The following is a 12,899-nucleotide window of genomic DNA, read 5'->3' on the forward strand; positions in this document are numbered from 1 at the left end:
ACCTGGGATCTGGGCAGACATTTTCTCCAAAGTGAACAAGGGACCCTGTCACTTCAAGGAAAACAAGGGACAGTCTTCGTTGCCGTGGTAAATTCCAGCTTTCAAGTGGAGATGAGAATTCTGGATGCTGTCGCTGTAAGTGAGAACAGCTTCCCGCCCTGAAGGCCTGTCTGAGGAGTGGGTGGTGAGGGTGCCGTGTTGGATGTGGGACGAGTCGGCCTGTGGGAGATCTGTGAAACTCTGTGAACCTTGCTTTCCACGCGACCAAGGCAGGCTGTCCCGGAATCAGGACAGAGCAAGATGGACCGAAGGTGGAGAGGGCACTGGTTGGGCTCACGTTCCAGATCGCAGCGCACCTTAAGAAACTGCCTCTTGTTGGGGTTCACTGTCATATCAAAGGAGACAGCCCACAATTATCCAAAAAGGCTCTTTACGTGCCCCTGCCTTTTCCAACTCCCGTAAAATCCGTGTGAAGCTGGATTTTCTCCATACACCTCAACCAAGATGACGTACGTAGTCTCCCCAGAGACTGAAGGCAGCCCAGCAATGAGATCCAGCTGCCCGCTGGGAAGGCTGACAGCAAGGAGATTGGCAAAAACGCGTATTAATGCCACTCTTCTCACTGATCTTTTTTGTTTTGGAAAATACAGTTATTTTTCACAAAAATGTTACTTACATTAACGTGTAATGTGGTTATTGTTATTTTTAACTGAAATACACATTTAAAAAATTTCTCAGTTTTAATGCCTAACATGGTAAACACGGGTAGATATCGCCACATAAACCAAAGCTCTTTGGGGCCCTCGGCACTTTTTAAGGTGTAAAGCGGTCCTGGGATGGAGGAGTTTGGCCCTGTCATCCGGGAGAGCAGAGGCTTAATCTTCCTGTCCCACTGGGGTGCCCCTTCTTGCCAACTGGAAAGCGTGCTCCTGGGCTCCCTAATACCTTCTTGGGGGGCTCTGATCTTGGGGCGTGTCGAGGCTGACCCACCCAGTACCCCCACTTGACAGAGCTGCCTCTGCTCTGGGCCCCTCCCCGAGGGGTCACAGCTCGGGGCTGGCTGCCCTGACCTACATTTGTTTATTTATTACCTAAAATAATTTTTCTCTCTCTTTTTAAAATTTTTATTTTTCTTTATTGTGGTAAAATACGCCTAAGATAAAATTTACCATCTTAACCACGTTTAAGTGCACAGTTCAGGGGCGTTAAGTATATTGACATTGTTGTGCAGCATCACACCATCCTTCTCCAGAACTTTCCATCTTCCCAAACTGAAACTCCGTCCCCATTAAACACTCACTGCCCATCCCCTCCCTCAGCCCCTGGCGCCCGCCACCCTACCTTCTGTCTCTATGAATTTGATGACTCCAGGGACCTCATATGAGTGGAATCAGACAGGATTTGTCCTTTTGTGGCTGGCTTGTTTCAGTCAGCGTGTCCTCAAGCTTTGTTCATGTTGTAGCACATGTCAGAGTTTCTTTCCTTTTTGAGGCTAACATCCCATGGATAGACCACATTTTGTGTATCCATTCTTCCATCGATGGACACTTGGGTTGCTTCCACGTCTTGGCCATTGTGAATAATGCTGCTGTGAACTTGGGCGTCGAAAGACCTGGTTCAAGTCCCTGCTTTCACTTCTTTTGAGCGTGTTCCCAGTCGTGGGATACCCGGATCATATGGCAGTTCTATGTTTAATTTCTGGAGGAACCTCCATACTGTCTTGCACATCAGCTGCACCATTTTGCATTCCCACTAACAGCGCACAGGGTTCCAGTTTCTCCACGTCCTTGCCAACACTTGTTATTACCTGTTTTTTTTGTAACAGTTGGCCTGGTAGCTGTGATGCCCTGGCTTGAGGTCTCTTCTTGGAGGCCCCAGGGGCTTGGCCTTGATGCTGCAGGACCTGAGGCGGGTTTTCAGGTTAGGCCCCTTTGCCTCCCGATCAGACCCTCCCCCAGGCTCCTGCACCCCTCACTCGGGGCCCTCACCTTCCCTGGGGAGCCCCGTCCCTGGTGCCTGTCTGGTCAGTCGCTGAGGGGGCTGAGCTGCACTTGCCCTGGGGAGACCTCCCCAGGGATCGAGGTGTCGCACGGCCTCCTGTCCTTAGAAGGGTCTGCTAAGAGCTCCCCCACTGGGGCCCAGGGTGTCCACGTGTCTCAAGTCTCTGAACCGAGGCTTAGAGATTGGCTGGGATTCAGGCACAGGTCTCCCCTTCGAGCCGGAATCTGAGGGAATCTGGATCTCAACCCAGCGGGGCTGGGCACTGGACGCACTTTCTAGGGCTGACATTTGCCATCTTTATCATCTTCTTGCTTTATTGTGCTATTAAATTGTGTTAAGATGGCGTCAGACGTGCAGGCAGCAGGACTTTATGACCTTGGGGTGAGCCCGGAGCAGGCCAGGCCCTTTCCCTCTTTGCTCTGTGAGTGATGCTGAGGTCAACAGTGACGCTGAGGGAGCCCCTGACTCATGTGGCAGGAATTTGGAGAGGTGCCAAACGCTGTATTATTCCTTCTGTTCAGGCCCTGGAGAGTCATCACAGAAACTGGAAAATGCAGATGGAAGTGCCTTAGGCCTCTGACAGCTTCTGTGCCTCTCTGCGCTGTGTTTCCACCGTGGCACATGCTTAAGGACAATTTGTACCTGATTCTCTTTATTAAGTAATATCAACTTCTCTGGATATAAAGCGATCCATGTGCGCCAGAGGAACGTGGGAATTGCGGAAATGTGCAGAAAAGGCAGCTAGAACCCCCTCCTCAGCTTAGGCCCCACCCTCAGCAGCCTGGTGTCCCCGGTCCCAGCCCTACACGGGGGACCACCCACAGGCACTCCCACCGGCCACAGTCTCTTTGCTGAGGACCCTCGGGGCTCTCAGAAATGAGGGTGCACACCTTCGGCTATGAGTGACAGAGGCCTGCCTGGGAGGTGGAGCCTGGCCTGCACTGGCTGGGAGTCCTGCCTTGGGCCTCAGTCTCCCTCCCTGGCCTGGGCCAGCGGGCCGGTGGATGACGTGGACCTGTCCTCCTGGAGGCACAGTTGCTGGTCCCTATGGGCTGGCGAGGGTATTGCCCTCGCTGGGTTGCGCTGAGGTTTAAGTGGTGGCTGTGGGTCTCCCGGGCTGGCAGTGGGCACGTGGTCACTCCTGGGTTGTCCCAGGTCTCACCTCGAGTTGCTTTATGGCCTCTTTTCCAACAGTGTATCAGAGAAATTACATTAATCATTAAATATTCTCTGAGAACATGATTTTCAATGGCTGCAGAATATTCCGCGACACAGCCTCACCCCGCTTCTCTTGGCCACAGCCCGTTGGCAGGACAGTGGGGCTGCGGGCAGCCTGGTGTCTGGGAAATCCATGGGCTTCCTGCCTGTGCATGCTTCTGGAAGGGGCACCAGCTGGGCTCCCTCTGACCAGAGAGGCCCCCGTGGAGCTCAACCTTCTCCCGCCCCAGCCCCAGCCTCTGTCCGCACTCTTGACAGAAGGCTCTGGAAACGCCCTCCTTTAAAGCAACCGCGGAGTTGATGGCAAACACCGGGCTTGTTTTCTCTGCGTTTCCTGGAGACGGCTCTCTGGCGTATGTGGTCATGGACCCTTGCCATCTGCGACAGGTGAGGCTCAGGGAGGCGCAGGATGTGGGGCTCTGCCAGTGGCTCGGCCCTTCCTGTTGCGTTAGGAGCTGGAGGAACAACCACAGGGCTGGGGTGGCGATGCACGCGGCCCAGATGGACCTGAGCTGGAGCTTCATCCGTCACCTGCCCCCCATGAGCCCTGCCTGACCTGCGGGCCACGGTGACCTTTGGGGTCTCCTGGAATTGGAGTCAGTTCAGGACGGTGCCTGGTAGTCCCCGAAAGGTCTGAGGATGTCTCCGGCCCCTGTGCACAGTCGCCCTGGGTCCTCTGGGGACGGAGAGGAGCAAGAGTCACAGCGGCCATTTTCGGTAGTGTCCCGGGGTCCTCTGGAGGGGACCAGCCTCCCCTCCTTTTGAGGGCTCCGGTGTGTGAACAGGCTGCCATCTGGGATGGCAGAGGGGCCCCGACTCTGTTCTTATGGTTCAGGGTAGATGGTCGTTCACCTGACCTAGAACTTTTCTGCTTCTGACTCTGCTGCCCCTCATGTGCCCACCTGATCCTTGGGGGCTGTGGGCTCCACTTGCCCTGGCACCCGGGAGCCATCTCTCTCGCTGTTCTCAGGTCCCCCCACTTGGTGGCTGCAGTTTCTCACCTCGCATGGGGAAGAGCGGCCCCGAGCTCCTCAGGAGGCCCTGGCTCCCCTCACATGTCCAATCCTCACAGTCGCGGTGAAAGGAGCATCTTCTGGGTCCTCACAGGGGCGAGCAGGTCTTGCCTGGTAAATCTGTACTGACACCCACTCTCCCCAAGCCTGGGATCCTTCCTCTGCAGAAACCAAGGCCATTCCAGCCCTTCAGCCTCATTCAGAGCTGCCACCTCTGGGTCCGGGTTTCAGCCAAGCTTCCGGCCCAAGCGTGAGAGCCCTCCACCCCACGAGCAGTCAGTGAGCGTCCTGCTCAGTGGGCGCATGGCAGTGCCTTCGCCCGACCCTTTGTCACGCTGTCGTCTGTCAGCGCCTGCCCCCACTCCCTGTTCCCATGGGGCTCCCCGAGTTTCTCTGTGTGAGTTGGAAAAGTGAGGCAGTTCTTTAGGTGGCCTGTACCTATCACACTTTGTGCCCACTCTTGGGGTCCGGGGGACTTGAGCCTGCGCCCTGTGGGAATCAGCCTGGGGGCTTGTTTTGGGGAGGGGCTCAATCCTTCAGGACTTTCCTCTCTGATTTCTTCCTTTACTTTTACGCTCAGAAAGGTGTTCTTCCCCTAAAGATCAGATAAACATTTGACTCTATTTTCTTCTCACTCTTTTTTCAGGAACCTGCTTTTCTCCTTATTTTTACCAAATAAGCATTTCTCAAGTTATTCAACCTTCCTATTAAATATTATTTTGAAATTTAAAATTGTTCGTTTTTGAGTAGGCGAAGAGCGTGGCTTGCAAACAGCCTCCCTGTTCCCCTGCCCAGAGACGACCCTCGACCTTCTGAGAGAGAGTCTATACCCATGTGGATTCGTGTCTCACCGTGGCCGCAACAGAGGGCCACAAACCGGGGGGCTTTAAAACAACAGAGATGAACTCTCACAGTTCTGGAGGCCGGAAGTCGGACATCAAGGCATCGGCAGAGCTGTTCCTCCTGGAGGCTCCGGGGAGGGTCCTTCCTGCCTCTCCAGCTTCCGGTGGCCCAGGTGTTCCTAGGCTTGTGGCCACATCGCTCCAATCTCTGCCTCTGTCCTCATGTGGCTACTTTCCTGTGTCCCTCTGTGTGCCCTTTTCTGCCAGGACCCCCTAAATCCCCAGGAGGGTCTCATCTCGAGATCCTTAATTACACCATAAAGATCCTTTTGCATATAAGGTCACATTTGCGGTTTCCAGGTGGACACGCCTTTTGGGGAAACCGTCCAACCCAGACAGCGCAGGGGAGCAAGCACACGAGATCTCTCTCTTTCTGACGTACTTGGTAGCGTTCTCCAAACTCTGTTCTGCATCAGGCCAGGGGAGACGGCGAGGGGCCTTTGGATCTGACACACTTTCAGCAGTATCTGACGAGACAGAAGGTGACAGTCCTCACCTGGTTTTCTGACCTGTGACGTGAGATCCGATACGGTAGGAAGGGCGAGCAGAGTGTGACTTTGCCTCTACGGCAGCCGAGCTGGTGAAGGGGAAGGCGTGTGGGCCGCTGCTGTAACTGCGGTGGGTGCCGCCCTTGAAGGCCACGGAGTTCGAAGGGACCTCATCGTGTCCCCATTCGCTTCGTGTGAATGGCCCCTGCAGCATGCCCGTGGATCAGGAAGGGAACCAAGTGTCACCCAAGCTTCTGCAGCTGCGCTTGAGGGGGCTTCTTGGTTAGAACAAATGAACACGGCCCCCGGCACGCGCTGTGGGTTACTTCTCTGTCACAAGTGTTCTTCTCTGTCGCCACAGAAAACCCGATCAGAAGCTGCTCCCGTTCACTGTCTTTAGCTTGTTTTTCCTGAGTTTAGGGAGGGAGCACACGTCGCCATGTCTGCACCTGGCAAGTCTTTGGGATCAGGGCAGGATGCTCTGCCTCCCTGGCTGGGTCCCTGCTTGGTCAGTGGCGTCAGGAATTTGGACAGACCTGGGGCTAAGACCCCCCTCCCCCAACGGAGCGATGAGTCTCTCCTTCCCGCCTCTCACCCCCAGCCCACCCCTCTGTGCTCTGCTCCACATGGCTCCTCCGCAGACCCCTCCAGCTGCTTCCCTATGGGCTCTGCCAACAAGAGGTGCTGGTGGAGGGCAGCGAGGGCCTCCTGCCCCTTTCGGCCCCGCACCAGCCACAGGGCACCTCCTCTCAGACACCAGCTCCAGCTGTGACGTGCCCTTGAGTCTGAGCCCCGGGTGTGAGGGTCTCCTCTGAGCACCTGGGGTCTGGGAACCACACCTCTCTCTCTCTGTTCTCCCAGCTCCAGGGGTATAGCCATGTCCCGCATTTACTGATGCAGGTTAGTTCTGGATCTCTCTTTGGTGCTCGCAGCCTTCCAACACCACATCACAACCCTGTGTTACATCACCTCTGTTTGAGACACCGGCATGGTTTAGGTTTCTCCGACTTGGCAGAAGTTTCTGTGCACATAGAATGTTCTATGGAGCTTCTCCTGGGCTCTACGGAGGGCTCAGCTCAGGGCCCGGAGTATTTGGAGTGAAACCACAGGCATTTCTGCAGACTACTGTTCTGATTTTGGAAAGCAGGTCCCACCTTGCTCCTGGGCCCGGTGGGGCTGCCTGGCTTGGGACAACAAATGACCCTGCCAGCTGAGCTGCCATCAAGAACAGAGTCCTCTGCCCACCACACTGCAGGCTGGCCACAGAGTGCCATCAAGCAGAGGCAGTATCTGAGAATCAGTGGGAGCAGCTCCCAGAGGCCTGGGCAAGCAGTTCGAGGGTCCCTCCTCTCCCCCCGCTGCAATGGCCCTGCCTCCATCCACACCTGTGGCCTTGCAGGGAGTCTCTCCCCCCGCTACAATGGCCCTGCCTCCATCCACACCTGTGGCCTTGCAGGGAGTCTCTCCCCCCGCTACAATGGCCCTGCCTCCATCCACACCTGTGGCCTTGCAGGGAGTCCTCTGTGACCAGCTGACTGAAAACTGGGGCCTGGTTTTCAGGGGTTCTGCATGACACGCCAGCCGGCACCCCCTGAGATGGATGTTGGAGCATCCGTTCAATCAGGAGTGTCCCCGGGAACTCATGGCCAGAGACCAGAGTGTAAGGCAGAGAACTCAAGTGCTGTTACATCTGAGGGATGCACAGTAGGAGGCGCGCAGTGCAGGCGAAGCATCGAGCGAGTCGGGCTGCGCTGGGATGATCCATTCGTCTGGGGGCTGACCCGAGGCTGATGTAACTGCTTCTTAACAGGCCATTGGCCAGAGGGGAGAGGAAGGGGAGGGTTTGCCCACTGGTTACTATCCTCCCACTGGTCTGAATGTCACCTCCTGGGTTGACTTTCCCAAACCAGGGGTGTGCATGAGTGGGTGCAGGCCAGGTACATGTGGACATGAGAGGGGAGCCCTGGGTGAGAGGGAGGGGCTCTCATGAGGTGTCTGCAGGAAACCCTTTGGAGGCCTCCCAGAGCTGGCCGCCTAGAGGTCTCTGGAAGGAAGACGGGGGGCGGTCATAAGGGGTGCTGATTTTGCGGTGGTGAAGACCCCCGCAGACAGAGCTCTGGCTGGGGCATCGGTTGGCTTCTCACCTGGACCAAGAGGGGGCTGGGGGTCTGAATCTGCAGATTCCCAGAGAGTGGCTGAAGAGTCGATGGAATGCCCAGGGCCTGGAAAAAGAGGATTGTAAGGCGAGGAGCCAGGAGGTCTTGGGAGTGGTGTGTGGGTGCAGGTGGGCAGAGAGGGTGAAGGTTTTTGTGTCCCATGTGAGTGTCCACTAGGGACTTTGCAGTGGAGGAGGCACCTGGCAATCAGGTGGACAGATGACCAGTGCGGGCGGGGGTCCGCAGCCTCTTTCTCTGCTCTCTGTGCTTGCTCAGTGGCTCCTGGACAGAGAGGCCCCTAGGGCAGCACAGAGGCTGTGCGTCGCTCAACCACACAATCTCCCTGCTGACCACAGTGCCTTTCTCCAGGCAGCAGGCCAGCCCCCGGTTCCCATCAATCATGGAAGGCCAGCAATTGGTCCCCACAGCATTTCTAGACATGGATTTGCTTTTCTTGCCCCCAGTTTCTGCCAGCAAATCATCCATGGACCCAGCAGCATCTCCTTCACCACCATCTGCCCCCATCCCTTTGGCTCCCTTCTTTCCTCAGAGGAAAGAGGCAGCAGGACTTCAAGCCACCAGCCTGGCTTCCCATCACCAGAGCCTGTCCCCTGGGAGCAGCTGTTCTGATGTCACGGCAGGACGGCCCGCTGCAGATCTGCTATGGTGCCAGGTGGGAGACTGCCCTTGAAGGGGTGGGGGGCCATCCCAGAGAGTGGACGGTATACTCGGAAGGAGTGTCCGGGGCTGTTTCTTGGAATCATGGGGGCAAGTTGCGGTGGCTCCCTTGCTGTTACACCTGGTCGCCTGCTCTTATAGTGTTGCTTTTCATTCTAGTTCTGAGGTCTTGGGTCCTAAGGGAGGACCACTCCCACCCAGGGACACTGAAGTGGCTGCTGGCCTTAGGTCAAGAGCGTCCCAGTGCTCTGTGCTGCCGCTGAACTGACAGGAAAGAGCGTGGAGTCGCCTCCTGTTGGGGTGATGGATCCTCGATACCGAGGGGAGTCAGGCTGTGGCTGTAACTGCATGGAATCCAGTGAGACCAGGGCTGAGACCAGATGACCGAGACCCTGGGCAGTAATAAACGCGTGTTTTTACAAATGTCTTGTCTTGACTAATTTAGACTCGCAGAATAGTTGCAGAAACAGTACAGAGATGAACAGGATGCCCCTTCCCCAGCTTCCCCTCATGGTCATCACGGCATGGTCACCCAAAAGAAGAAGTTCACCCCGGCGTGGGCTGTGACCTGCCTGCGGACTTTCCCCGGGTGCCGCCTGCTTCTCCGCCCGTGTCCCTCAGATTCCACATCTCGTTGATGGTCTTGTCTCCTTCGTCTCCTCCGATCTGTGACAGTTTCTCCTTCTTTCCTTGTCTCCCGAGACCTTGACACTTTCGAAGAGTCCCGGGCAGGGATTTTGTAGAACGTCCCTCAACTTGAGTTTGTTGGCTGCGTCCTCATGACCGGGTGGGATTTTGCAGAAGTGAAGTGCTCCTCCTGGTGCGTGGTGTCGGAGGGCAAGTGAAGCTGCTACATTGTATCACTGGCGGTGCCAACCTCCTTCACTTGGTTAAGAAGTGTCTGCCAGGTGTCTCACTGCGAAGTTCCATTTGACTACTTCTTAACTAGTGAATGTCTTCTGGAAGATACTTTGATTCTATGCAATAACTTGTTTCTCTTCAGACCTGGGCCCACTGATGGTAGGCTCCGTCAGTAGATCTGCCAGCAGCAACAATACCACGGTGTCTCACGGTGAATTCTACTTCCTCTTTTCTTCTTCATTAATCAATCAGAATTTTTTATAAGAATGAGCTGTTTCTCCTCATTTATTTATTTACTCAATCGTTTGTAGTACTATGGACTCATAGATATTTGTTGTATTCTTTGGGTTATAATCTCGGATTACAGTTATTTATTTGGTTGCTCAATTGTTTCAGCTCTGGCCACTGGGAGCTGCTTCACGCTGTCTCCTGCATCCTTTTGACATACCTCCATCCTTTTCTGAGCACTTCCTTATTTTCCGGCACCACAAAATGCTCCAGATTTATCTCACAATTTCCTTGCTCAGAAGGAAACTACTTCTCCAGGGAGCCCTGGTTCCTTTTATTGGACAATGGTATTTAGAAACCCAGATCTGGGCATCAGGTGTGGTCATTACTCCTGGGTGTCGTGTTTGCAGGCCATCTCACTGGACAACACTAGAAAAATGCATGTGTGCAGGCCAACTGAAATGCGCATATCTGTCATCTGTCTATCTTAACTGTGTATCTGTCTATCCGATTTATCTATCTATCTGTCATCTACTGTCTATCTATCCATTATCTATCTATCTATCATCTATCTATCTCTCCATCCGTCTATCAATCAATCATCTATCCAATGCTTATTGTTTTCAGCCATTGGAGTTGGATGCTTTGTTACGCAGCAATAGCTGACTGATACATGTGGCTAGGACTTGGCAAACTATATTTCCAGGCTCCTGGCCAGTAGGCTTCCTGGAAGGCACTGTTGGGAGGTGGGTGGGAGTGGGTGGGAAGAGGAGGGACTTCCTTTCTTTTTCCAGCTTTTTTCAGAGTCCCTTGAGTCACAGAGGATGACTCCTACTCCAGTCTCAGCTCCTTCAGGCACTCCTACCACCGGCTGTGCCAAACCCCCTGCGAGGCCGCTCCTCCCTGCTGATGGGTTCTGGGAGCCTCAGCTCTCCCTTTGTTGCCTCCAGCCCGGGGAGCAGAAGCTGCTTCCTGCTGCTCCTCATGTTGGTGCCTCAGAGCCTCGTTCTGCCCTCCCAGCCTCCAGCACCCATGGAACCCGTTCTCTGTACTGAACCACCTCTGTCTGAACAATAGATATATATATGTATGACAGGACAGTAATCAATACAGGGTGGATTTCCCAGGTCAGTCCAAGGTCCAAAGGCTGGACAAAGACCAGAGAGCAGGTGAGGGGTCTGAGCTTATCTTTGGGGTCCCCAGAGACAGAACTTCAGGAGGAGGGGCTCACAACATGTGGGATGCCCGAAAGCAGTATTTGAGGGGAAACATCGAGCACTAAACAGCTACAGAAGAAAAGAAGAAAGGTCTCACGTCAATGACCTCAGCTTCCACCTTAAGAAGTTAGAAAAGAAAAAGAAAAACAAATTAAGTCCAGAGTGAGCAGAGGAAAGGAATATCATTGATAAAATGAAGCAGAAAAAAACCCCAAAGCACTAGAGAAAACTCAGTGAATCCAAAAGCTGGTTCTTAGAGAAGATCAATAAAATTGACAAACCTCTAACCAGACCAATAGGAAAAAAGGAGAGAAGACACAAATTATCTATATTAGGAATGAGAGAGGTGACGTCACTACAAAATCTACAGATATTAGAAGGATAATAAGTGAGTATTATGGACAATTGTCTGCCAATAAACTTAGCAACTTAGACAAAAGGGACAAATTCCTGAAAGACATAATTTACCAAAGTTCACTCAAGAAGAAATAACTTGAAGAGCCCTATATATTAAAGAAATTGGGGGAAACCGGCCCCCCCCCCCCAAAACTCCCACAAAGAAAACTCCAGGCCCAGATGGCTTCACTGGTGAATTCTATCAAACATTTAAGGAAGAAAGAACACCAACTCTGCACAGACTTTTCTAGAAAAATTGAGAATGAGGGATACTTTCCAACTCTTACTCCAAGGCCAGTGTTACCTCAATGCCAAAACCACACAAAGACATTACAAGAAGAGAAAACTATGGACCAAAGTCCCTCATGAACATAGACGCAACAATCCTAAGCAAAATTTTAGCAAATTAAATTCAACAACATATGAAAATCATGACTGGATGGGATTTATTCCAGGAATGCGGGGTTGTTTTAACATTTCAAATCAGTCTAATTCACAACATGACCAGGCTAAAGAAGAAAAACCACACAATCTTCTCAACAGATGCAGGAAAAAGCATTTAACAAAATTCAACAGCCGTTTCGGGTAAAACTCTGAACAAACTAACAATGCGAGAGAACTTTCTCCACTGACCAGGGTGGCTACAAAAGCTTCAGGCTGACGGACACTGAGGGACCCAGTGCCTTTCTGCGACGCACCTGGTTTCAGGGGTCTGTTTACGTCAAAAGTGATCAAACTGACACTTATCCCACCTTCTCTATCCCAGGGGAGAACCAACCTTCTCAATCCCAGGGGAGATCCCACCTCCTCAATCCCAGGGGAGATCTCACCTTCTCAATCCTAGGCAGATCCCACCTTGTCTATCTCAGGGGAGATCCCACCTTCTCTATCCCAGGGGAGATCCCACCTTCTCAATCCTAGGCAGATCCCACCTTGTCTATCCCAGGGGAGATCCCACCTTCTCAATCCTAGGCAGATCCCACCTTCTCTATCCCAGGGGAGATCCCACCTTCTCAATCCTAGGCAGATCCCACCTTGTCTATCCCAGGGGAGATCCCACCTTCTCTGTCCTAGGCAGATCCCACCTTGTCTATCTTAGGGGAGATCCCACCTTGTCTATCCCAGGGGAGATCCCACCTTCTCTATCCCAGGGGAGATCCCACCTTCTCAATCCCATGGAAGACTCCCGCCTCTTGGACCCAGGGCAGAGAGGCTGTGCTGAGCTTCCTGGGTGCCCAGATCCCTCTGATCCCCACCAGGGCAGAGGGAGCCTGGCATGGAGAATCTCTGTCCCTTTTGTCCACGGAGGGGGCCCCTTCCTGAGTTTCCCCAGGGCTCAGTGCCAGCCTGTGGAGGCCCCATGGGGAAGTGGCATAAGGGCCTGCTGGCCCGGTGGCTCTGGTTTCCTAATCCTTGCTCCTCCTGGCTTGGGCCACACACTTGGCATCCCTCATGTGCCCAGGTCCCTGGGTCCCTGCAGAGAGGACGGTCCCTGGCCTGGGGCTGGTGGCACAGCAGCACAGGATGAGGGGTTCATCCTGGGAGCAGTGGGATCAGGGCCCTCGGTCCTGGTCACCCTCTCAGACCCTGGGGGACTTCCTCCAAGATGTCCTTGCCCTGCGGGGATCCCTTGGGAACTGTCAGGCGGCGTGAGAGTCCTCTTGGCCCTGGGCGCTGTCACTGTGGCATGGAAGGTCTGTCAGCAGAGGCTCAGGCACAGCGCTCAGGGATGGGCCGGGAG

Source organism: Equus caballus, chromosome 12 (genome assembly GCF_041296265.1).
Source record: "Equus caballus isolate H_3958 breed thoroughbred chromosome 12, TB-T2T, whole genome shotgun sequence".
NCBI classification, from domain to species: Eukaryota; Metazoa; Chordata; class Mammalia; order Perissodactyla; family Equidae; genus Equus; species Equus caballus.